At 47.8% G+C, this 24,522-nt stretch overlaps 1 protein-coding gene and 2 non-coding genes across 6 annotated transcripts in view; 2 read left to right on the top strand and 1 right to left on the bottom strand.

Annotated features, from left to right (window-relative positions):
• SAMD12 (sterile alpha motif domain containing 12) overlaps positions 1 to 24,522 on the bottom strand; it is a 275,112-nt gene that overhangs the window by 240,055 nt on the left and 10,535 nt on the right. The window lies entirely within an intron of this gene.
• LOC114811788 lies at positions 6,144 to 6,281 on the top strand. Its single transcript, XR_003759484.1, has one exon. It is a non-coding gene; the product is annotated as a small nucleolar RNA SNORA7 (small nucleolar RNA).
• On the top strand, positions 12,600 to 12,737 carry LOC114811398. Its single transcript, XR_003759102.1, has one exon. It is a non-coding gene; the product is annotated as a small nucleolar RNA SNORA7 (small nucleolar RNA).

Below are 24,522 nucleotides of genomic sequence, written 5' to 3' on the forward strand. Positions count from 1 at the left end.
GGCTCAGGTCGTCAGTGATTGTATTTATTGAGCTCTTATTGCATGCAGAGCACTGTACTAAGCATTTGGGAGAGTAGAACAGTGATTGGCACATAGTAAGCGCTAAATAAATACCTTCATTAATATTACAATATAACAATATAACAGACACATTCTCTGCCCACAAGGAGCTTACAGTCTAGAGGGGGAAATAGACATCAATATAAAGAAATAAATTACAGATATCCACGTAAACCCAAGGGCTCAGGTCGTCAGTGATTGTAATTATTGAGCCCTTACTGTGTGCAAAGCACTGTGCTATGGGCTTGGGAGAGTACCGTATAACAGTGGAAGTGGGAAGGTTTCCACCTGGGGTTTCCCAGCTTCCACCAACCACCACGAGACAAAAGCCCACTCCCCTGCGACTCCCTCTTCCCCTCAAGAGAGCCTGCCTAGCATTTAAAACATTGTAAACTCACGGGCAGCCTCGAAAAACAGGTACTCGAGGAGGAAAATGTACGGTTAATAAGAGGAATGCGGGGGGGTTGTGCCTGAGGATGGACCACATATCCTGGGGGGGTCCAACACACAGTTGAAATAACACTTTGATTTGTGATCTTACACAAAAGCACTTATCTGTCCTGCAGATAGTCAATGGACCCAGTGCAGGAAGAGATGTTTATCAATTAATAAGTCTTGGAAGTCCAGCTGTACCCAGATGCTGGACAGTCAGATGGTATAAGACCGGCCACGGAGAGCTCTAGGAAGTTGAGCCTCCGTTTTGGGGCCAGAAATGCTGCAGCTGACACCAGACAACTCGAAACAGTGTGCGAGCAGAAGGTCCGCTTGCGAACCCGGGGCTCCCTCAAGACAGAAGGAGGCTGCTATGGTATTATTCCTCCTTTATATGCATCTCTTTAATAATAATAATAATAATGTTGGTATTTGTTAAGCGCTTACTACGTGCCGAGCACTGTTCTAAGGGCTGGGGTAGACACAGGGGAATCAGGGTGTCCCACGTGGGGCTCACGGTCTTAATCCCCATTTTACAGATGAGGTAACTGAGGCACCGAGAAGTTAAGTGACTTGCCCAAAGTCACACAGCTGAAAGGTGACCGAGCCGGGATTCGAACCCATGACCTCTGACTCCAAAGCCCGTGCTCTTTCCACTGAGCCGCGCTGCTTCTCTTTATATGACCTATTCTCCTAACTGTGTGTATACTCCCTGTAGCAGTAGTAGGATAAAGGCGAATCCTTGCTTAACTGTACTGGGTGTACTGTGTTTCCTGCGTGGCTCCGTGGAAAGAGCTTGGGCTTCGGAGTCAGAGGTCATGGGTTCGACTCCCTGCTCTGCCACCTGTCAGCTGTGTGACTGTGGGCAAGTCACTCGACTTCTCTGTGCCTCAGTTACCTCATCTGTAAAATGGGGACTAACTGTGAGCCTCACGTGGGCCAATCTGATGACCCTGCATCTCCCCCAGCGCTTAGAACAGTGCTCTGCACATAGTAAGCGCTTCACAAATACCAACATTATTATTAAGCAAATCACCTCACTTCTCTGTGCCTCTGTAAAATGGGGAATAAGACTGTGAGTCCTAAGTGGGACACGGACTGTGCCCAACCCAATTTGCTTGTATCTATCCCAGCACTTAGTACAGTGTTTGTCACATAGTAAGCGCCTGACAAATTCCATAATTATCGTTATTATTTTTACTATGATCTCCGCATCTCCACCTGGCAGGTACAGTACTTCAGAATCTATAACCCAGGGTCTTGCAACCCCTCTTTGAAGACAGCAGGGAACATGTCTACCAACGTTGGTGTATTTACTCTCCCAAGTGCTTAGTACAGTGCTCCGCTCACAGTAACTGCTCAATAAATACCATTGATTGATTGATGAAGATAATTAATAATGTTGGCATTTGTTAAGCGCTTACTATGTGCAGAGCACTGTTCTAAGCGCTGGGGTAGATATAGGGGAATCAGCTTGTCCCATGTGAGGCTCACAGTTAATCCCCATTTTCCAGATGAGGTAACTGAGGCACAGAGAAGTGAAGTGACTCGCCCACAGTCACACAGCTGACAAGTGGCAGAGCCGGGAGTCGAACTCATGACCTCTGACTCCGAAGCCCAGGTTCTTTTCCACACAGAGTCTTGAGAATTACTCCCAGTCCCTAAGCACTGATTTAGCAACTTCTTCTAACAATGTTATTTCCAAACATTCAATGTGTATTGTATTGTTAGATTCTTATTTATTCTCATTCATTTTCCCTGACTGTGTATTTATGCTAGCACTTACAAATCAGAGAACCTGGGTTCTAATGAGACTCTGCCACTTTTTTTGCCACCCTGGCAAAACCTCTTCACTTTTCTGTGCCTCAGTTTCCTCATCTGTAAAATGGGGATTCAACACCTGTTCTCCCTCCTACTCACACTGTGACACCCTGGTGGGACAGGGACTGTGTCCGACCTGATTATCTTGTATCTACCCCAGCACTGAGGTCAGCATTTGGCATATAATAAGTGCTTAAACTCCAGGATAACTATTACTATTATTCCTGAACAAATTCCCTAACCAAAACTCAAACTCCAAGGGTAATGCAGAGGTCTGACCGCATCCTAGCCCCCAGCACTAAGCTACGGCCAACTCCAGCAATAATTCAGGACTCCGATTATAATTCCTGCGGTCGTTACAGGTTACACAGCCCTGCTCTGGTCCGATGAATCCCGGGGGAATCTAACGGCCCTGCCACGAATCTGGCGTCCATGTGGCTACGGGTGAAACCCCTTGGACTTCTCGAACTGAAGATGGGAAGCCTGAGAGCTCAAAACTGGTATCCACGTTACCTCCATATGTACCACAGATTACGGACCATGGTAATGGCACGATAAATTGGAGCTCTTCCTGTGGCTGGTAGGCAAAGGGAAGCGACTTCTCTACACCTGTTCAGGGCGGAGATGGAAAATTTAGAGAAGCAGGCCAATAGTGGAGCTGTCCTTTGTTCTGAACATCATTCATTTATTCATTCAATCGTATTTATTGAGTGCTTACTACGTGCAAAGCACTGTACTAAGCGCTTGGGAGAGTACAATATAACATTATAGATACATTCCCTGCCCACAACGAGCCCATAGGCTAGAGGGGGAGACGGATTAATACACAGAAATAAAGTACAGCTATATCCCAGCTCGGCCACTTGCCGGCTGTGTGACTTTGGGCAAGTCACTTAACTTCTCGGTGCCTCAGTTACCTCATCTGGAAAATGGGGATTAAGACCGTGAGCCTCACCTGGGACAACCTGATGACCCTGTGTCTACCCCAGCGCTTAGAACAGTGCTCGGCACATAGTAAGCGCTTAACGAATACCAACATTATTATTAATATTATATACAAATAGATGTGCTGTGGGGATGGGAGGGAGGATGACTGAAGGGAGCGAGTCAGGGCGTTACAGAAGGGAGTGGGAGAAGAGGAGAGGAGGGCTTAGTTAGGAAAGACTTCTTGGAGGAGATGAGCCTTCAATAAGGCTTTGAAGTGGGGGAGAGCAATTATCTGTGTGACTTGAGGAGGGAGGGCATTCTAATAATAATAATGATAATAATGTTGGTATTTGTTAAGCGCTTACTACGTGCAGAGCACTGTTCTAAGCACTGGGGTAGATACAGGGTAATCAGATTGACCCACTGGAGGCTCCCAGTCTTAATCCCCATTTTACAGATGAGGTAACCGAGGCACAGAGAATTTACGTGACTCGCCCACATCACACAGCTGACAAGTGGCCGAGCCGGAATTCGAACCCATGACCCCTGACTCCCAAGCCCGGGCTCTTTCCATTGAGCCACGCTGCTTCCCAGAGTGGGAAGCACGCTGCTTCCAGGCCAGTGGTAGGATGTGGGCGAGAGGTCAGCGGCGAGATAGAGGAGATGGAGGTAAGGGTGAGAAGACTAGCGCTAGATGAACGAAGCGTATGTACTGGGTTGTAGTAGGAGAGTAATGAGGTGAGGTAGGAGGGGCAAGGTGATTGACTGCTTTAAAGCCAATGGTGAGGATTTTTTGTGTGATGCAGAAGTGGATGCACAGTCACTGGAGTTTCTTGAGGAGTGAAGAAACATGGTCTGAACGTTTTTGAAGGAAAATGATCCAGGTAGCAGAATGGACTATGGACTGGAGTGAGGAGAGACCCTGATGATCCCGAGGAAAATGCAACCGACTCCAAAGGAGTGCTGTGAACTCCCTCTAGACCGTGAGTTTGTTTCTTTTACGGCACTTGTACGCACTTTACTATGTGCCAGGCCCTATACTAAAGAGTGAGATAGACACGAGCTAATCAGGTTGGACACTGCTCATGTCTCACATTGGGTTCCCGGTCTTAGTCCCCCATTTTACAGATGAGGAAACTGAGGCACAGAAAAGTGAAGTGACTTGCTTGCCCAAGATCACACAGCAGAAAAGTGGCAGAGCCGGGATCAGAACCCAGGTCGTTCTAATCCCAGGCCCAAGCTGAATCCACTGCGCCAATCTGTTTCTCGCTACGGGCAGGGAAGATGTCTTTCCTATACTTATACTGTACTAACCCAAGTGCTTAGTATAGTGCTCTGTTTGCAAGAAGCGCTCAATCAATACCACCGATCGGGCAGGCTGTTGAGAGGAAGGGCCATGAGAAACAGTTAGGTTTCCTTTCTGACCCCTTGCCATTTGGGATAGAGACTGGCCAAATCCCAAGGCTGTCGGAGAATGACGCCGTCTCGCTCTCTCCCTCGGCGAGAGATCTGGCTGGGACCGGGTGGGCTTCTCAGGATTTTCCTTTAGGGTGGGGAGGAGAGGAGAGCAGAGGGAGACTTCGACCACTGGCAGCACCTGTGCTGGAGACATTTGAATATTAACAACCGTGGTATTTGTTAAGCACTTACTATATGTGCCTAACACGATGCTAAGTGCTGGGATAAATACAAGGAAACCAGGTCAGAGCTGCCCCTCTCAGGGTCACACCTGGAGTTTCCAGTCCTCTACCAGTCTCGGCTACGGGAGGGAGAGTCAAGCAGAGGCCTACCCACAGCATTCCTATCTTGGATGGTGGCTAGCAAGTGGAAGGCAATCTGCCATAAGTCAAAACTCACCCATGCTGGATAGCAGCGGCGCGGGATAGAGTCGAGGGCGGAGACTTGAATTTACTGCAGTCTAATTCAGTCTAATGCAGTCTAATTAGACTGCATACAGTCTAATTCCCCGATTAGAGCGTAAGCCCGTCAAAGGGCAGGGACTGTCTCTCTCTGTTGCCGATCTGTACATTCCAAGCGCTTAGCGCAGTGCTCTGCACGTAGTAAGCGCTCGGTAAATACTATTGAATGAATGAATACTGCATGGAAGGCGGCACTGGTAAATTACTTCTGTATTTTTACCACGAAAACTCTATGGATCCACCACCAGAACGATTGCAGATGGAGAGCGGGGTGTTGTGGGAGAGATGTGTCCGAGGTGTCGCTATGGGTCGGAAACGATTCGGCGGCATAAGACAAGGTCAGAGCCACATTTTTACTGGCCCACACGTTTACTGACAAACGAACTCCCAGAGTAACTCACAAGTCTGGCTACACTTTTAGCTCCCAGCATTCCACTACCACCAACCTCACCGATAATGCAGGAGGGCGTGAAAGGATTTAATTCCCATTTTACAGACGAGGAAACTGAAGCTCAAACTAGGTCAGTGACTTGCCCGAGTGACACGGCAGACAATGGAAGCCCGTCAAAGGGCAGGGACTGTCTCTATCTGTTGCCGTTTTGTACATTCCAAGCGCTTAGTACAGTGCTCTGCATATAGTAAGCGTTCAATAAATACTATTGAATGAATAGTGGGGCAGGGATTACAACCCAGGATAATCAATCCATGAATGATATTTTCTGACCGCTTACTGTGTGCAGAGCACTGTGCTAAGTGCCGGGGAGAGTACACTACAGTTGGTCGACACAATCCCGGCCTTCTAGGGGCTTCCAGTCTAAAGTGGAGGATAACATGAAAATAAATTACAGGGAGGGGAAGCAATTGAGACTAAAGATATATAACTGACAGCTGCGGGGATCTCCACCTGCCAATCTGTAGTCTTTCCTCTTGGCCACGTTCCTCTGGTTTTTCCAGTCATGGTGGAGATTTTCACTGAGCCAAAGCATCCTCTTAGGGTCGTACCTGGAGAGCTTCCAGTACTCTACCAGTCTCGATTATGGGAGGGAGAGTCAAGCAGAGGCCTATCCATTCGATTCCTAGCTTGGTCAGTGGCTAACGAGTGGAAGGCAATCTGCTGCAAGTCCGAACTCACCTGGGCTGGGCAGCAGCAGCGCGGGAGAGAGTCGAGGATGGAGACTCAAGTTGACTGTGTGGAAGAAGGCAATGGTAAACCACTTACCATTTTTACCAAGAAAACTACGGACACACTACCAGAACGACTGCAGATGGAGGTGAGGTATTCTGGGAGAGGCGTATCTGAGGTGTCGCTATGGGTCGGAGATGACTAGACAGCGTAAGACAAGAAAAAGGGTAAAGGACAAGAAATTTTCCATGGGACCCTCACGAGAAGCAGCGTGGTCTACTGGAAAGAACACGGGCCTGGGAGTCAGAGGATCTGGGCTTTAATCCCGGCTCCGCCACTCATCTGCTTGTGTAACCTTGGGCAAGTCACTTGAATTCTCTGTGCCTCAGTTACCTCATTTGTAAAATGGGGATTACGACTGTGAGCCCCACGTGGGACAGGGATTGTGTCCAACCGGATCTACTTATATCCACTCCAACACTCAGTACAGTGCCTGGCATGTAGTAAGCGCTGATGAAGTCTCTATAGTTTGGCTAGAACTGAACGCAATGAACACATCTCATACCTTCACTGGGGCCCCAGGTTGGCCAGAGAAGAATAAATCTCTAACTTTTGGCTTTCACGGCAGGTACTTACAGACTTCGGATGTCCTAAAGACTCTAGGTAGGCCGGTTCAAACTTGGGTGGCACTTGGGAAAAATCGGGTGAAATTCAAATTACCTCCAAAAGAAGTTGTGTTTGGTTTGCGAGAGGAGTTCCCGATATTCCCAGAACAGGGGGCAGTATGACATGATATTGGGTTTTTCCACATTGAAGAGTGATGGACCATAAATGTCTCCAAAACAAAGTCAGATCCATTAGGGGAGGGAAAGGCGGGGTAGCCTTGAAAACTACTTTTCTTCTTCCTTTGATCCCACTCTCAAAAGCATGTGCAAGGCCCTTGGCATGCATAAATCCAGACAACTCAAGACACTTGTTGAATAACCAAAATCTAGTTCATTTTCCAGGATTCTGTATCCTGCTGGTTTCATACCCTCTTGCTGCAAGATGTCTCAAGGGCTACAAGAGCAGTAAACCTGGCAGCTACACTACTTGAGCTTTATTTCCATACTTAGCATTGTACATCAAAGATGCTTCTGAAACATTGCAACATTTTCCTTATTGGGCTAAATCTTAGCTGGTACAAAGAGAAAGACTTCAAGGGAAATCCTCTGGAAAAGATTAGCCATTCATTTTATGCCGCTACAAATGATCTTTTTAATGATTTTTCCAGGCACTTCTCAATATGACTGCCATCTAGGCTCTGTAAACAGAAACTGTTTCACTATGATGTTTTCCCCACAATTAGGGGAAAAAATAATCAAGGATGTAAAGAGAAGGAAACTAGGTTTGCAGATAAATGGGACATTGTTTCACCCTCTCCTCCAAGCCCTGACACTAAAGTTTTTACCAGCATCATAGAAAAGCAGCTAATTAATGCTTTGAATTCCATTTTTTAATTTCCTTCCCTCTTTCAACCCTCAAGTGCAAGGGCTAGTATGCAAGCTGAAGGCTAAAAGAGGTGAGGGAGCAAAGGAAGAAGGAGAAAGGCAAGACTTATCAAAGTTACAAACCGACTAGCTGGGATAATTAAGTGTCGATGGAATGTGAATTCCTTTTTGTCCCTCCCACATACATTATCCAGGCTCCAGACAAGACTGGAATGACTTGCATTTGCCGTAGAGAATATTGGATAATCAGTCATTTCTTTGAGACCCACACCCCAGAAGAGCTACTCTGGCAAACGATGACACTGCTCCATGAAGGTATGGCTACAACAAGACACGCAGCTGGTTATAAAACACTTCTCGGAGTCAGGACAGCACTTGGGGAGTAACAGCACACCTGAATAAAACCAACTTTAGTTATCAGCCTGCCCTAGGAAAATCTTACACACAACCAAGACTTTTCATGGGAGAGTACACCATCTAATGATGATAATAATAATGATGGCATTTGTTAGGCACTTAGTATGTGTCCAGCACTGTTCTAAGCACTGGGGGAGATACAGGGTAATCAGGTTGTCTCATATGGGGATCACAGTCTTAATCCCCATTTTACAGATGAGGTAACTGAGGCCCAGAGGAGTTAAGTGACTTGCCCAAAGTCACACAGCTGAACAAGTGGTGGAGACGGATTAGAACCCACATCCTCTGACTCCCAAGCCCATGCTCTTTCCACTGAACCATGCTGTTGATGTGTAATTTATTTATATTAATGTCTGTCTCCCCCTCTAGACTGTAAGCTTGCTGTTGGCAAAGAATGTGTCTGCCAACTCTGTTGTATTATACACTTCCAAACGCTTACTACGACGCCCCGAACAGAGGAAGTGATCGATAAATACCATGGATTGAACGACTGACTGATTCAGGCTATCAAATTCTGCTCCCTAGGGAGCACAGACAAAGAAAGAAGGGTGGACACGAAGGGGCCTAAATACCACTGACTGATGGATTGTTTCTTCTAGTAGTGACGGATGACAGTTCAGAGAACGAACAAACTCTGCCCTGCACCTTTTCATCTATTTCTTCTATGGTATCTGTTAAACACTTAATATGTGCCAGGCACTGTTCTAAACCCTGGGGTAGATAGAGGATAATCAAGTTGGACGCAATCCCTACGCCACACGGGGCTCACAGTCTGACTCCCCATTTGCCAGATGAGGGAACTGAAGCCCAGAGAAGTGAAGCGACTTGTCCAAGGTCACCCAGCAGACAAGTGGCAGAGCCGGCATTAGAACCCAGGTCCTTCTGACTCCCAGGCCCGTGCTCTATTTATTAGGCTATGCTGTTACTCTATTTCCATTTGAATGGGGCTGAGCTCAGCGCTGCACACCACCTGCCCTTGAGATGTTCCCAGGGAGACCCGCCCTATCCCCCATCCCATTCCCCGGGGAAGTACGGACTACAGCTACACAGCATCGCAAACCTTATTGCTTTTGAGCAGGACACACTTCCTCATCTGGACCACGAAGGGAGCGGGCCCTGCCGGCCGGTGGCTCGGGCACTGCCTGCCTCGCACCCTGGAAGGACGTGTCCAGCCTGTGTGGAGCTAATTCCCTAGATCCTGAGACCCTCCCTTCCTCCCTCCCTTGCTCCGAGCCAGACCAGGACAGGCCGGAAGCCGGGAGCCCCGGAAGATGCCACCGTTCACGCTGCTCCCACCGCCTGCCCGCTTGTCTTAGGAAGAACAGGGTGGGCTGCTGGGATTCAGCATTCAACCCCGTCCCCTACTTTATTATTTTTTTTAATGGTATTTGTTAAGCGCTTACTACGTGCCAGGCACTGCTCTAAGCCCTGGGGTAGACGCAAGGTAATCACGTTGGAAACAGTCCCTGTCCCACGTGGGGCTCACAGTCTTAATCCCCATTTGACAGATGAGGGAACTGAGGCCAAGAGAAGTGAAGTGACGTGGACAAGTGGCGGAGTTGGGATCAGAACCCAGGTCCTTCTTAATTCCAGGACCGGGCTGTGTCCTCTCGGCCGGATATTTATCCCTCCGGCGAGGTGGCGGGCGTTCTGACTAAGGCAGCCCCACCTGGGGAACGAGCCTGGGGTCCCACTCCCAGATCCAACCCCCTCCCCGCCCAAGCCCAACGCCTCAGATGGTGCCACCTCAGACGGTGCCACCTCAGATGGTGCCGGCAGGGGAGCGGCGGCCGGGAACAGGGCCGGGCTTGGCTCGGCGGGCCTCCAGGGGTCGATTCCAGAAAGCCTATTACTCCGCCTCACTGGCTCATGGGGTGAGATGACGAACGCCAGACTCAGAGGAAGCAGAGTCCGCCTCAGGGGATATCCAAAATCTCTTCCCGCCCCCGCTCCCACCCCCACCCTGCTGCTAATTGCAGAGCTCAACTGCCGCAAGACACCCCAGCTTGGTTAAGGCTGGCCGGCCCTTTGGGGATCCTCGAAGGTGGATGAAGGGGTCTGAATCCGTGGAGACGCGGGCATCGCCACAGCCAGCCTTCTGGGAATTGGCAGCGGGGCAAGGAGGCTCCACCCCAAGCCAGCGACCCTCAGGTTGCCCCCTGGTTACCAGCGGGGGAGACTGAGGGCGCCCTTTCCACAAACAGCCAGCAAGAAAATCACCAACCCCCCTGCACCTCGCGAAGAGACGGACGGAAGGACCGACGGATGAGGAGAGGAGAGCTCCCTTACCCTGGAAGCCAGGAATTCCCATCCACCCAGCAGGGGAGCTTGGGTGCGAGGGGCGGACAGGGATGAAGGGGAATTGTTCGCAAGGAAGGAAGGATTGTTGATGGCCCGCTGGGCCATCTTTTTTATGGCATTTGTTAAGCGCTTACTATGTACCAGGCACTGTACTAAGCGCTAGGATAAATGCAAGCTAATCGGGTCGGACACAATCCATGACCCACATGGGGCTCACAGTCCTATTAATAATAATAATAATAATGTTGGTATTTGTTAAGCGCTTACTATGTGCCGAGCACTGTTCTAAGCGCTGGGGTAGATACAGGGTCATCGGGTCGTCCCACGTGAGGCTCACAGTTAATCCCCATTTTACAGATGAGGTCACTGAGGCACAGAGAAGTGAAGTGACTTGCCCACAGTCACACAGCTGACAAGTGGCAGAGCCGGGATTCGATCAATCATTCATTCATTCAATCATATTTATTGAGTGCTCAGTGTGTGCAGAGCACTGTACTAAATGCTTGGTAGAGTATGATACAACAATACTCATTCCCTGACCACACCGAGCTTACAGTCTAGAGGAGGAGGCATACATTAAGGTAAGTAAATAACATATATGTACATAAGTAATAATTATAATAATAATGTTGATATTTGTTAAGTGCTTACTATGTGCCAAGCACTGTTCTAAGCGCTGGGGTAGATACAAGGTAGTCAGGTTGTCCCACGTAGGGCTCAGAGTCTTCATCCCCATTTTACAGATGGGGGAACTGAAGCACAGAGAAGTTAAGTGACTTGCCCAAGGTCACGCAGCTGACAAGTGGTGGAGCCTGGATTAGAATCCATGACCTCTGACTCCCAAGCCCGTGCTCGGCTCTTTCCACTGAGCCACGCTGCTTCTCTACTGAGGGGATGCAAATGCTAATCCCCATTTTACAGATGAGAGAACTGAGGCACAGAGAAGTTGAGGGACTTGCCCAAGGTCACGCAGCAGACAAGGGCCAGCAGTATTATTAGAAGTCAAGTCCCTTTTGGTAAGCGCTATGCTTTTTGGTAAGCGCTTACCTTCTTCCAGGCATTGGACTAAGCGCAGGGGTGGATACAAGCAATTTGTGTTGGACACAGTCCCTGTCCCACATGAGCTTCACAGTCTTGGTCCCCATTTTACAGATGAAGTAACCGAGGCCCAGAGAAGTGAAGAGATTTGCCCGAGGTCACACAGAAGACAAGTGACAGAGCTGGGATTAGAACCGTGACCCTCTGACTCTCGGGCCCATGCTCTAACCACTAGGCACACGGACTCCCCAGGCCATGTTGCTTCACCTCCGTTATTCGCGCACGTGTCCAAGTGCGTGCGCGTACACACACACCTGCCCACCCCCCAGAGAGAACAGATGGAAAGTTCTAAGTAAAGGAGCCAGCAAGGTTGCACTCAAAATACCACAATCCTGAAATATAAGGGTCTAACATTTCCAAGTGCGGAGGTGTGGCCCTTCGGCGAGGCTTCTTCCAACACATTCGCCCCAGTCAACATCTGCTCGGTGACATTTCGGCAAATTCCCCCAATACCGATCGTCGCAGACACTCCTGCCCGCCTGATGATGCTGAGACGCAAGGAACTTCAGAAAGAGGAGGTGTCCGTTCCCCACTCCCGTCCTTCTGAACCGTCGGTCCCGGGACCGGTGCAGATCTTGGCTAGAGCACGAAAACGGGATGAAGAGAGAGTGCTGGAATCGGACCAGTTTCTCTGGCTCCACGCTAGGCTGAGGGTAAGAGGAGCCAACGTCTCCTCTGCCGGTCCCTGTCGACGGACACTGGCCCCATCGTGGGTCCAGTGCAAAGAGTTGATAGAAGCAGCGTGGCCCAGTGGCTAGAACACGGGCCCGGGAGTCGGAAGGACTAATCCCGGTTCCGTCACTCGTCTGCTGTGTGATTCTGGGCAAGTTAGTCACTTCACTTCGTTGGACCTCAGGTACCTCATCGGTAAAATGAGGATTAAGACTGTGAGCCCCATGTGGGACAAGGACTGTGTCCAACCCAACTATCATCTTGTATCTACCCCAGTGGCACACAGTAAGCACTTAACAAATGCCACTATTATTATTACTCCCCTCTCAGGGACACACTCCCCTCTCAGGGATGCACCTGGAGAGTTTCCAGTTCTCTACCAGTCTCAACTGCAGGAGGGACAGTCAAGCAAAGACCTACCCATTCCATTCCTAGTTTGAGCAGTAGCTAGAGAGTGGAAGGCCATCTGCTCCAAGTCAAAGCTCACCTGTGCTGGGCAGCAGCGGCACGGGAGAGAGTCGAGGGCAGAGACTCAAGTTGACTGCGTGGAAAGAGGCAATGGTAAACCACTTTTGTATTTTTACCAAGAAAACTCTATGGATCCAATACCAGAATGACAGCAGAAGGAGGTGGGGCGTTCTGGGAGCCATGTACCCATGGTGTCGCTACGGGTCGGAGACGGCTCGACAGCATAAGACATTACCACACTGGCCGAGATCACCCTCGGAAGTAACATGGCCTAGCAGATAAAGCACGGGCCTGGGAGTCAGAAGGATAGGTTCTAATCCTGTCACTTGTCTGCTGTTTAACCTTGGGCAAATCACTTCACTTCTCTTTGCCTCAGTTACCTCATCTGTAAAATGGGGATTAAGACGGTGAGACTCACGGAGGACATGGACTGTGTCCAACCTGTCTAGCTTGCCTCTACCTCAGCACTTAGTACAATTCCTTGGCAAACAGTAAGTGCTTAACAAATACCATAAAAGATTTAAAAAAAAAACGGTTTCATCAGCACTGGGCACACAGTAAGCACTCAAAAAGCACCACTGATTACAATACAACACACTTGGTACACACGATCCCTGGCCACAAGGAACTTACATATTCTCCCAAATGCTTACTACAGTCCTCTACTCACAGTAAATGCTCAAAAAATACCACAGGTTGACTGATTGATTGGAAAGAGTCATTTTCCTCCTAATGCTGTACAGAAACTGAGAGTCCTGGGTTGTTCCATAATTAAGTGATGATAAATATGTTGGGAGGCAGCAGAGACACAGGTCTCTGACAACGGGCCAGTTTGGCAAGGGTCACAATCTACATTCCGCTGTTCCAGGAGGCAGAAAACTCAGAGTGGACAGAAGGGAGCCAGGAAAGGGCAAGGGACGGCGGCAGAACTTTGGGTGGATTTTCATGAACTTCCAGTTACTCCTTTATTCATATTAATGTCTGTCTCCCCTTCTAGACTGTAAGCTAGTTATGGGCATGAAACATGTCTGACAATTCTGTTGTATTATACTCTTCCAAGTGTTTAATACTGTGCTCTGCACATTGTAAGTTCTCAATAAATATGACTGATTGGTTGACTTCTTGGAGCTCCTCCGCTAAGAACCATTTCCAAGGAAACCTGGTAGGTAGGGTTCACTTTCATTTCTCTAAAACACACACACACATACCCACAAATACCTCCCCCTGCAACCTCCCCACCAAACCTCACGGTCCCTTCCTCCCTGACCACACAGTTCTCAGAAATGCAACTCCATCTGCCTAGAGGGGAGGGGAGGGGAGGGGGCTCCCTAAACCCTGCAACCCACCTGCACCCTCACCCATAAACATACACACACATACACACCCCAGTTAGTCACCACCAAGCACCCCGCTTAAAGGCAGTGCAGCAGAGCCCTCACATAAGGAAAGGATTCTGTGGCGAAACAAATGACACACCTATATTGCTCAAGGTAAAACTCTTTGTAAAAAGAACCTATCAAGGGTGAATCTTTGGAGGCTAGATGCCACCGTTTACAACTTCTCATTCCTCTGAGATAAACCCAGGTCCTATGTTAGAGAGTTCTTCTTTGCCGGAGTGAGGAAAAACCACCATCAACTTAATTCATTCCATCCTTCAATTCAATAGTATTTATTCAGCTCTTACTGTGTGCAAAACTTCCTGAAGGCAGGGCCCTGTGCTTTCCTTTCTGTCTAGAGCATTCTCCCAACACTTACAAAATGCTGAGCACACAGTAGGTACTCAACAAATACCACTGGTTGATTAAAAGAAACTTTCCATATTAAAGGAATAAAGAATTATGGAGTAATTCTCTTCCATAAGTTCTGGATGGTCCATCTTTACTTACAGCCTTAAAACTAACTTGGAACTGATCAAATTTCTAAAAGTCTCAAATATATGGTTAAGTATGGATGAAACAATATCTGCTCTGGTAACATATATGCACAGGTTGGCTAAGCCTATAATCCAGGGGTGGCCAAGCCACATGAAGCTAACCAAAATCATCATACAGTCGACGAATAAGGTTAAAAAACCAAATTTTAACCATTCATTCCTTCAATCGTATTTACTGAGTGCTTACTGTGTGCAGAGCACTGTACTAAGCACTTGGACAATTTGGTAGATAGAGACAATCCCTATCCAACCAGAATAGGGAGACTGTAAGATCGTTGTGGGCAGGCAATGTGTCTGTTTATTTTTGTATTGTACTCCCCCAAGCACTTAATACAGTGCTCTGCACATGGTAAGTGCTCAATAAATATAACTGAATGAATGAAAGAGGTGGGGCTCCAGAGAAGTCAGGGTGGTGACGAGCAGTGGAGGGTAGGCACTCCTGGGTCCGGGGTTGGGGGAACGGAGGAGAACAGATGCTCCTGGTTTTCGGGCAGAGAAAGCAGCAGAGAGCAGGTGCTCCTGGTTCAGGAGTCAGAAGGCGGGGAGAGCAGATGCTCGTGATTCGGAGGGGGCAGAAGAGCGGTGGAGCAGACCCTCCTGGTTTAGGGGTGGAGGAGAGTAGGTGCTCACGATTTGAGAGGCAGAAAAGCGGTGGAGAGCAGGGATCCCCGGTTAGGGGGCGGGGGAGTGGCGGAGAACAGCAGCTCCCAGTTTGGGGGAGGCGGAAGAGCGAGCGCTTGTGATTTGGGGGTGGGGAAGTGGCAGAGAGCAGGAGCTCCTAGCGTGGGGGTGCAGGAGAGCAGACGCTTGTGATCTGGGGGAGGGGAAGCGGCAGAGAGCAGGCACTCCCGGTCTGGGGGTGGGGAAGAGGAAACGCTCCTGGTGTGGGGGCAGGAAAGAGCCATGGAGGGCAGGCAATCCTGGTTTGAGGGTGAGAGAGAGCAAGCGCTCCTGATTTGGGGGTGGGGGAGAGTGGTTGTACTTTCCAAGGGCTTCTGCACACAGTAAGTGCTCAATAAATATGACTGAATGAATGAATGGTGGAGAACAGGCCCTCCTGGTTTAGGGGTGAGGGAGAGCAGGTGCTCACGATTTGGGGATAGAAGAGCAGCTGAGAGCAGGAGTTCCTGATTTGGAGGTGGGGAAGAGCAGGCGTTTCTGGTTTAGGGGTGGGAGAGAGCTGGGGGAGAGCAAGCACCACGTATGCCTTGCCCATGATCACATGGCAGGCCACAAGACAGACAGATTAAAACCCAGGTCTCTTGATGGCCAGTTGCACATTTTTTCAGTAGCCCTCCCTGCCTCCTCATACTCTCATTCTCTCTTCAGTGCTGAAGAGTCTGATTTCTTCAACAGTATTTGCTGAGTGTTTGCTGCAGAGCACGGTACTGAGGGCCTCCAGTGTACAGAAGACTGTACTGGATGCTCAAACAAGAATAACAGAAGTAATTTTAGATATACTCCTTGCCCACAGAGCTTAGAGTTCAGAGACACAAATAGCGGTATCAGGGAAAAGAAACAGATATACCGCTGATAATAGCCAGAGTACAGAAAGGAGAATAATTGGATAATAAATTCATCAAATTTACTGAGTGCTTACTGTGTGGAGAGGTCCTTACAAAGTACTTGGGTGAGAATAATCACTCAGTATTTATCAAGCGCTTACAATGCTCAAGGCATTGTACTAAGCATTTAGGAGAATACAGTACCTCAGAATTAGCAGACACACAATGAGCTTACAGTCTAGATGGGGAGATAGATGTTAATCTAAATTTATAATGTACAATCTAAAGATATATACAGGAGTGCTGTGGGGTTGAGGCAAATATAGAATGTCCAAAGGCCACAGATCCAAATGCAGAGACTACATAGAAGGGAGAGCGAGCTCAGGAAAAGAGAGTTTAATCGGGAAAGGCCTCTTAGAAATGTGTCCTCACCAATGCTTTGAAGGTAGAGAGAAGGATGGTCTGGTGCATACGGAGCAGGGAGGGAGTTCCAGGCTAGGGGAGGATGTGAGTAAACTGGTGCTAGAGGAGTGGAGTGTGGGGACTGTACTGTAGAAGATTAGTGAGGTGAGGAAGGATGGGGTGTGTTGATTAAGTGTTTTAGAGCTGATGGTAAGGAGTTTCTTTCTGATGCACTCAATCTCACTCAATAGTATTTATTGAGTGCTTACTATGTGCAGACCACTGTACTAAGCACTTGGAATGTACAGTTCGGCAACAGATAGAGACAATCCCTGCCCATTGACGGGCTTACAGTTTAATCGGGGGAGACAGAAAAAACAATAGCAATAAACAGAATCAAGGGGATGTACACCTCATTAACAAAATAAATAGGGTAATAAAGATATATACAAATGAGCAAATGAGTACAGTGCTGAGGGGAGGGGAAGGGAGAGGGGGAGGAGCAGAGGGAAAGGGGGGAAAGGGGGCTTAGCTGAGGGGAGGTGAAGGGGGGGCAGAGAGGGAGCAGAGAGAAAAGGGGAAGCTCAGTCTGGGAAGGCCTCTTGGACGAGGTGAGCTCTCAGTAGGATTTTGAAGAGGGAAGAGAGTTAGTTTGGTGAAAAAACTCACTGCCAAGCCACTATAGGATGGACTTTGGCGCAGAGGTTGGATGGGCAGCCATTGGAGATTCTTGAAGAGTGGGGTGACACGGACTGAACGTTTTTGTTGAAAATGATCCGTGCAGGAGAGTGAAGTATGGGCTAGAGTGGGGAGAGACAAGAGGCCAGGAGGTCAGTAAGGAGGAAGATGCTGTACTATATAATATAGAAAATACATTTATATATGTATGTATATATGTATGCAACAGTATAATGGACTTGGTACTATGGGCACAAAGAGTTTACAGTCTAGAGAGGGAGACAGACATTAATATAAATAAATTACAGATATGGACTTAAGTGTCATGGGCCGAGGGAGGGGTGAATAAAGTGTTCAAATCCAAGTGCAAGGGAGAAGCAGGAAGGAGTGGGAGAAGAGGAAATGAAGGCTTTGTCAGGAAAGGCCTCTCGGAAGAGATGTGTGTTTTTAATAAGACTCTGAAGGTAGGGAGAGTGATCGTCTGTCAGATACGAAGAGGGAGGGCGTCTAGAAGAAGGACGTGGACAAGAGGTAGCTGGTCAGCCACAAGACAGATGAGACCGGTTAAATAAACGAATTAATAAATCAAGTATGTCAATTCTACCCACAAATGTATTCAACGGTCAAAATGTGCACGCACACACACACACAAACATACATATATGTATAATTTGTTACTATACTCTTTCCCTTACCCCTAATCTATTTTAATGTCTGTCTCCTGTAGACTGTAAGCTCCTTTTGGACAGAGATTACATCTTCCAACTCTGTTGTACTGTACTTCCTAATCTATTTTAATGTCTGTCTCCTGTAGACTGTAAGCTCCTTTTGGACAGAGATTACATCTTCCAACTCTGTTGTACTGTACTTTCCCAAGTGTTTAAAGACGATGCTATGCATGCAGTAATTGCTCAATAAATGCCAATGACTGATGATTAATAAGATGACTGCTACAATACCACCCGGGGTGGCAGAAATTAATCAGGGAATGCTCTTCCTGCAGGAAGGGGAGTTCCGGGAGGTTTTGAAGAATGGGATTGCAAGTTCTTCCTTGCAGTTCAACTGCTCCAAGCAGTCACCTCCGAGCCTGTCAGATCATCTCATGCAGAATCCTAAACTCACTCTGCCCACTAGAGTCTACGGGGCAGGGACTGTGGCTCCTAACTTCACTGCATTGTGCTCTGGTAGTCAGTCAATCTTATTTATTGAGCACTTACTGTGTGCAGAGCATTGTACTAAGCACTTGGGCGAGTATAATATAGCAAGCAGATACATTCTCTGCCTACATGAGTTTGCAGTGTACATGGGGACACATTCAAGTGCAGAGTTCAGTGCTCTACAGACACGTCAAACTGCAGTTCATATTACAAAGTCTTTAGAAGAACTCTTAAAGGCCCTTCTAAACTGTAAGCTCCTTGTGGGCAGTGGAGCTACCGATCGTGCTATTTTAATAACAGTGGTATTTGTTAGGCGCTTTCTGTGTGCCACGTCTGTACTAAGCAGTGGGGTAGATATAAGATAACCAGCTCCCACATGGGGCTCACTTTCTAAGTAGGAGGGAGAACAGGTATTGAATCCTTCTAGACTGTGAGTTCATGTGAAAAAAGAATGTGGCTGTTTGTTGTTGAATTGTACTCTCCAAAGCACTTAGTACAGTGTTTTCCACACAGTAAGCACTCAATAAATATGACTGACTGAATGAATGAATCTCCCCTGTGCAATCGAGGGAACTGAAGCACAGAGAAGTCAAGGATATTTAGCAGGTAAGTGGTCAAGCCGGGATTAGAACCCACATCCTCTGACTTCCAGGCCCAGGCTCTTTCCATTAGGCCACGCTGCTTCCCATTGTATACTGTTATACTGGGGATGAAGACTGTGAGCCTCACGTGGGGCAACCTGATTATCCTGTATCTATCCCAGCGCTTAGAACAGTGCTCTGCACATAGTAAGCTCTTAACAAATACCAACATTATTATTATTACTGTACTCTCTCGGGCCCCTCTCAGGATCACACCTGGATAGTTTCCAATACTCTACCAGTCTCAGCTATGGGAGGGATGGTCAAGCAGAGGCCTACCCATTCCATTCCTAATAATAATAATAATGCTGGTATTTGTTAAGTGCTTACTATGTGCAGAGCACTGTTCTAAGCGCTGGGGTAGATACAGGGTAATCAGGTTGTCCCACGTGAGGCTCACAGTCTTCATCCTCATTTTACAGATGAGGGAACTGAGGCACAGAGAAGTTAAGTGACTTGCCCACAGTCACACAGCTGACAAGTGGCAGAGGTGGGATTCCTAGCTTTCCTAGCATTCCTAGCTTGGGGGGTAGCTAGCGAGTGGTAGGCAATCTGCTACAAGTCAAAACTCACCTATGCTGGGCAGCAACGTCATGAGAGAGAGGCAAGGGTGAAGACTCGAGTTGACTGTGCGGAAGATGGCAGTGGTAAACCACTTCCAGATTTTTACGAAGTAAAGTTTATGGATCCACTGCCAGAACGATCGCAGATGGAGAGTGGGGCGTTCTGGGAGCGATATGTCCGTGGCGTCGCTACGGGTCGGAAACGACTCAGACTCTCCCAGGAGCTTATTAGAGTGATCTGCTCACATTAAGTGATCAATAAATATGGCTGATTGATTACATACTTGGCAAATCTTTTTCTCCCATCCTTTGCAGTGTGGAATGAGGAACTCACAAGTTTTGATTTTACTGATGAGCAAAGGGGTATGAAGAGGTAAATGCGACTAAGGGAACATGCTTAGGGAATGTGGCAGGAAGCAGGTCCGGTTGAATCACTGATGATGCTGGTCTGGGTCAGATGTCCTGAGAGTCAATCAACCCATCCAACCTAATTATTACGCATTCCCCATGCTTACTACCCCAGAGGAGGTTTGGTGGAAAGGGACACATGAAAAACAAGACTTGGGCATCCTTAGAGAAGCAGCATGGCTTAGTGGATAGAGCACAGGCCTGAGAGTCAGAAGGACCCGGGTTCTTCACATCTGTCACATCTGCTGTGTGGAGTTGGGCAAGTCACTTCACTTCTCTGTGCCTCAGTTACCTCATACGGGGATTAAGAGTTTAAGCCCCATGTGGGACTGTTGTCCAACCTGATTAACTTGTATCTACCTCAGTGCTTAGAACAGTGCTTGGCATATAGTGAGTAACAAGTACCATAACTATCATTATTATGATGATGATTATTAAAGAAGATTTAGTGGAGGAGTTATGCTTTTAAATGATGCTTTTACTAATGCGTTTGGGTAATAGTGGGATGAGAGCAGACTTGGACCGGGGGAAGGGAAAGCCCCAGATGCCCCATGTCAATCACACCATCACCCCCAGGTTGGATTCTGCAGCTGGACTGAAGGTATGTCGGCCCAACCCCCCGAAAGCTAGGTTAGTCAGGCCAGCCCGGGGCAGAACTCGGAGTGAGAACCAATGGGTCTCTCCAAGCAAGGATAATCAGAGTCCCATGAGTCCACCACTTTTCCTGAAAGTGAAATTAATAAATGCTATTAATAAGTACTACTGAGAAGCCGTGTGGCCTAATGGAGAGAGCACAAGCCCGGAAGCTAAAGGACCTGGGTACTAACCTGGCTCTGCCACTTGCCTGCTGTGTGACATTGGGCAAATCACTCAACTTTGTGGTGCCTCAGTTTCTTCACCTGTAAAATGGGGATTAAATACCTCTAACGATAATAATAATAATAATTATGGTACTTGTTATGCATTTACTCTGTGCCAAGCACTGTCCTAAGCACTGGGGTAGATATAAGTACAGTCCCAGTTCCACATAGGGATCACATTCATCCCCACTTTAAAGATGAGGTAAATAAAGGAAAGAAAAGTTAAGTGAATTGCCCAAGGTCACACAGCAGACATGTGGAGGAGCCAGAATTAGAACCCAACCACTGAGTCATGCTGCTTCTCTACTACTTTCCCCTTAGATTCTGAGCCCCGTGTGGCACAGGGATTGTGTCCAACCTGCTCATCATATATCTACTCCAGCGCTTAGCACAAAGAAAGCACGCAACATGAATCACAATTATTATTACTGATACTATTTGAACACAAACTTCTTTACTTTCTTCAGCGGCTAGCCCAGCTATCTGGACCCAGGAGACGGCCCATCAAGGATCGATCAATCCATCAGTGGTATTTACCGAGCATTTACGAGGTGCAGAGAACTGTACTAATCGATTGGGAGAGTACAATACAGCAGAATTAGTGGACACATTCCCTGTCCATAATGAGCTTACAGACTAGAGGGGGAGAATGAACAGATAAAACTTACCCCATAAGTGAATTAGCCCCTTCCTAAATGCATGAAATGGGTGGCAGGAGTGGTTGCAAGCTTCGCTAAGGGCTAGAAGAAGGAACCGTATCTTCTTGCCTCCCCTTTCCCATCCCTCTGCCCGCATAAGCCTCCTTGACACATCCCTCTCCTGGCCCTGTTGCCTTCTGATCTGAAATTTCCATTCTCATTAATCAATCAGTCTTATGTTTTGAGTGCTCACTGCCTGGCCTAGTGGATACAGCACTGGCCTGGGAGTCAGAAGAACCTGGATTCTAATCCTGGCCCCGCCACTTGTCTCTGTGACCCTGGGCAAGTCACTTAACTTCTCTATGCCTCAGTTATCATCTGTAAAATAGAGATTAAGACCGTGAGCCCCGTACGGGACAGGGTCTCTGTCCTACCTGATTTGCTTGTATCCACCCCAGCACTTAGTACTGTGCCTGCACATAGAAAGCGCTTAACAAATACCACAATTATTATTAGGATGATTATTAGGTGCAAAGCACTGTACTAAGCACTCGGGAGAGTACAAAATAGCAGAATTGGCAGACACATTCCCTGCCCACAGCAAGCTTACAGTTTAGAGGCGAAGAGAGACATGAATATTAAAGTATGGCTATATACATAAATGCTGTGGGGCTGAGGGGGGGGCGGCGAATCCAAAGGCAAGAACGATGCAGGAGGGAGGGGAGATAAGGAAATACGGTTAGTTGGGGAAGGCTCCTTGGAGGAGTTGTGCTTTTTTTGGTTAGACACTCCATTTTTCACCTCAGCTTTTCTCCCGGCCTCTTTCCTGCACCTCTCCCTCACAAGGGACTGAAGTAGCCACCTGCTCCCTTTCTCCTTGCCCTTCTTGACCTTCTTTCTGCTCCAGGCATTGTCGAATAGCTCTGGAATGATTCTTTCCCTCAGCAGCTGAAGAGCTTCGTCTCCCTCAGGGCGCCCAGACTTGCAAAGGGGAAAGTCAGTCAGCCAGAATATGTTGCAATCTTGAGAAATATTTTGCAAGGCTTATTCCTCCAAAGTCTCACAAACCTCCCAAAAAACTCCCAAGAAGGAGTAAGTAGGTCACCCAGGCCCTGTGGTACTAAAACCCAGAGGGTCCTGAGGGGCTATTGGATTGGAAGGAACAACTCAGAATCCAAGGGTATTTCTGATTTCTAAAGGGGAGAATTGGGAGAACAACAAAATCTGGTTATGGAGAAGACCTGACTGCCTCCTCCCTCTTCACCTCCAGATTCTGATTCTGTGGGCCAAGATTTCCCCAGAGAGCCTAGCTCCCTCTATGACGCTATCCTGGCTCATAGTCAGAAGGGATCTTTTTTGGTTTGCTTTTTTTTCTTTCCCTAGCCTGGACACAGACACCACTGATAAAGGAGAAGGCTGGCCATATCCTATTTCTGTCCTCTAAGTAGATGCCTCTAAATGTTCCTAGGACCCTGAGGCAAAGTGTTAAGACAAAAGAAATCATCTTCACAAAAGGAATATCAGGACTGCTGTTTTTTGAAGACTTACCATACCCAGAGCACAGAACGAGCTGTTTGGGACTCTATGAAAGAAGTCAGAGACACAGTCCCTGCTCATGAGGAGCTTACAATCGAATGGGGAAGGTGGGCAGACACAAACTGCAAACATACCGTAAAGAACACAGGTCTGGGAGTCAGAATACCTGGGTTTTTATCCTAGCTCTGCCACGTGACTGCTGTGAGACCTTGGACAAGTCACATCTTCCCTGGGCTCCATTTCCTCACCTGTACTTGGACTACTTGGACTGTGAGGCCCATGTGGGACAGGGACTGTGTCTGGCCTGATTATCTTATATCCACTCCAGTGTTTAGTACAGTGCTCGGCACAGAGTAAGCACTTAAACACCACAATTATTATTACTATTCTTAACAAGAGTGAGAGTATGGATCTGTGATAAAAATTAAGAAAATCAAATAAACAGATTAAAAGAGAATAATGTTAGCAGTGAGCAGGATGACATGGCCAGAGAGAGGAGGTTAGTCAGGGAAGCCTCCTGGAGGAGGTGCCTTTTTAGGATGCTTAGAAGTTGTGGGAGAGAGATTATGATAATGGTGGTATTTGTTTAGCACTTACTATGTGTCAGGCACTGTACTAAGCACACATAAGCAAATCGGGTTGGACACAGTCCCTGTCCCATGTGGGCTCACAGTCTTAATCCCCATTTTGCATATGAGGTAACTGAGGCACAGAGGAGTGAAGTGACTTGCCCAAGGTCACAGTCATTCATCCAATCATATTTATTGAGAGTTTACTGTGCGCAGAGCACTGTACTAAGCACGTGGGAGAATACAAGAATTAAATTAACAGACACATTCCCTGCTCACAGTGACCTTACGATCTAGAGGCGGGGGAGACAGACATTAATATAAATAAAGCATACTTTTATACTGGATATACCGGTAGATCCAATACAAATAAAGCCACAGAGCAGACAAGTGGTGGAGCCGGGATTAGAACCCAGGTCCTTCTGGCTCCCAGGCCCGGGCTCTGCCCAATAGGCCATGCTGCTTCTCTAAGGTGATCTAGCAGATCTGCTGGGAGAGGGAGTTCCAGGCAGGAGGAAGAGCATGGCTGGTGGGCTGGAGGCAGGAGGGATTGCTGGCTTGGAAAGAGTGGAGAGAGCCAGCTGGGAAAGAGAGAGGAGAAGTAAGAAGAAGAAAAGGGAAAAGAAGGAGGAGAGGACAAGGGAGAGGATGAGGGACAGAAAGGAGAAGGAAGAGAAAGGTGGTGGCAAAATTGGCCACTTCTCAATGCCTTCTCTGGGGCAGAGATCTCTTCTTTGGAGACTTCACAGAATGATGGGAGCATCATCCGGCCAATTTGACGACCGATGGTGGAAACTGCCATCCTTCCTGCTCAGCTTTCCTGCTCCCGTCCAACCCCCATTTGAGGGCTGTTATCATTAACGCTAGGGCAGGAAGGGAGACTACTTGGAGACTCAGAGTTCAG

This window comes from Ornithorhynchus anatinus, chromosome 4 (assembly GCF_004115215.2).
Source record: "Ornithorhynchus anatinus isolate Pmale09 chromosome 4, mOrnAna1.pri.v4, whole genome shotgun sequence".
In the NCBI taxonomy this organism is placed as follows: Eukaryota; Metazoa; Chordata; class Mammalia; order Monotremata; family Ornithorhynchidae; genus Ornithorhynchus; species Ornithorhynchus anatinus.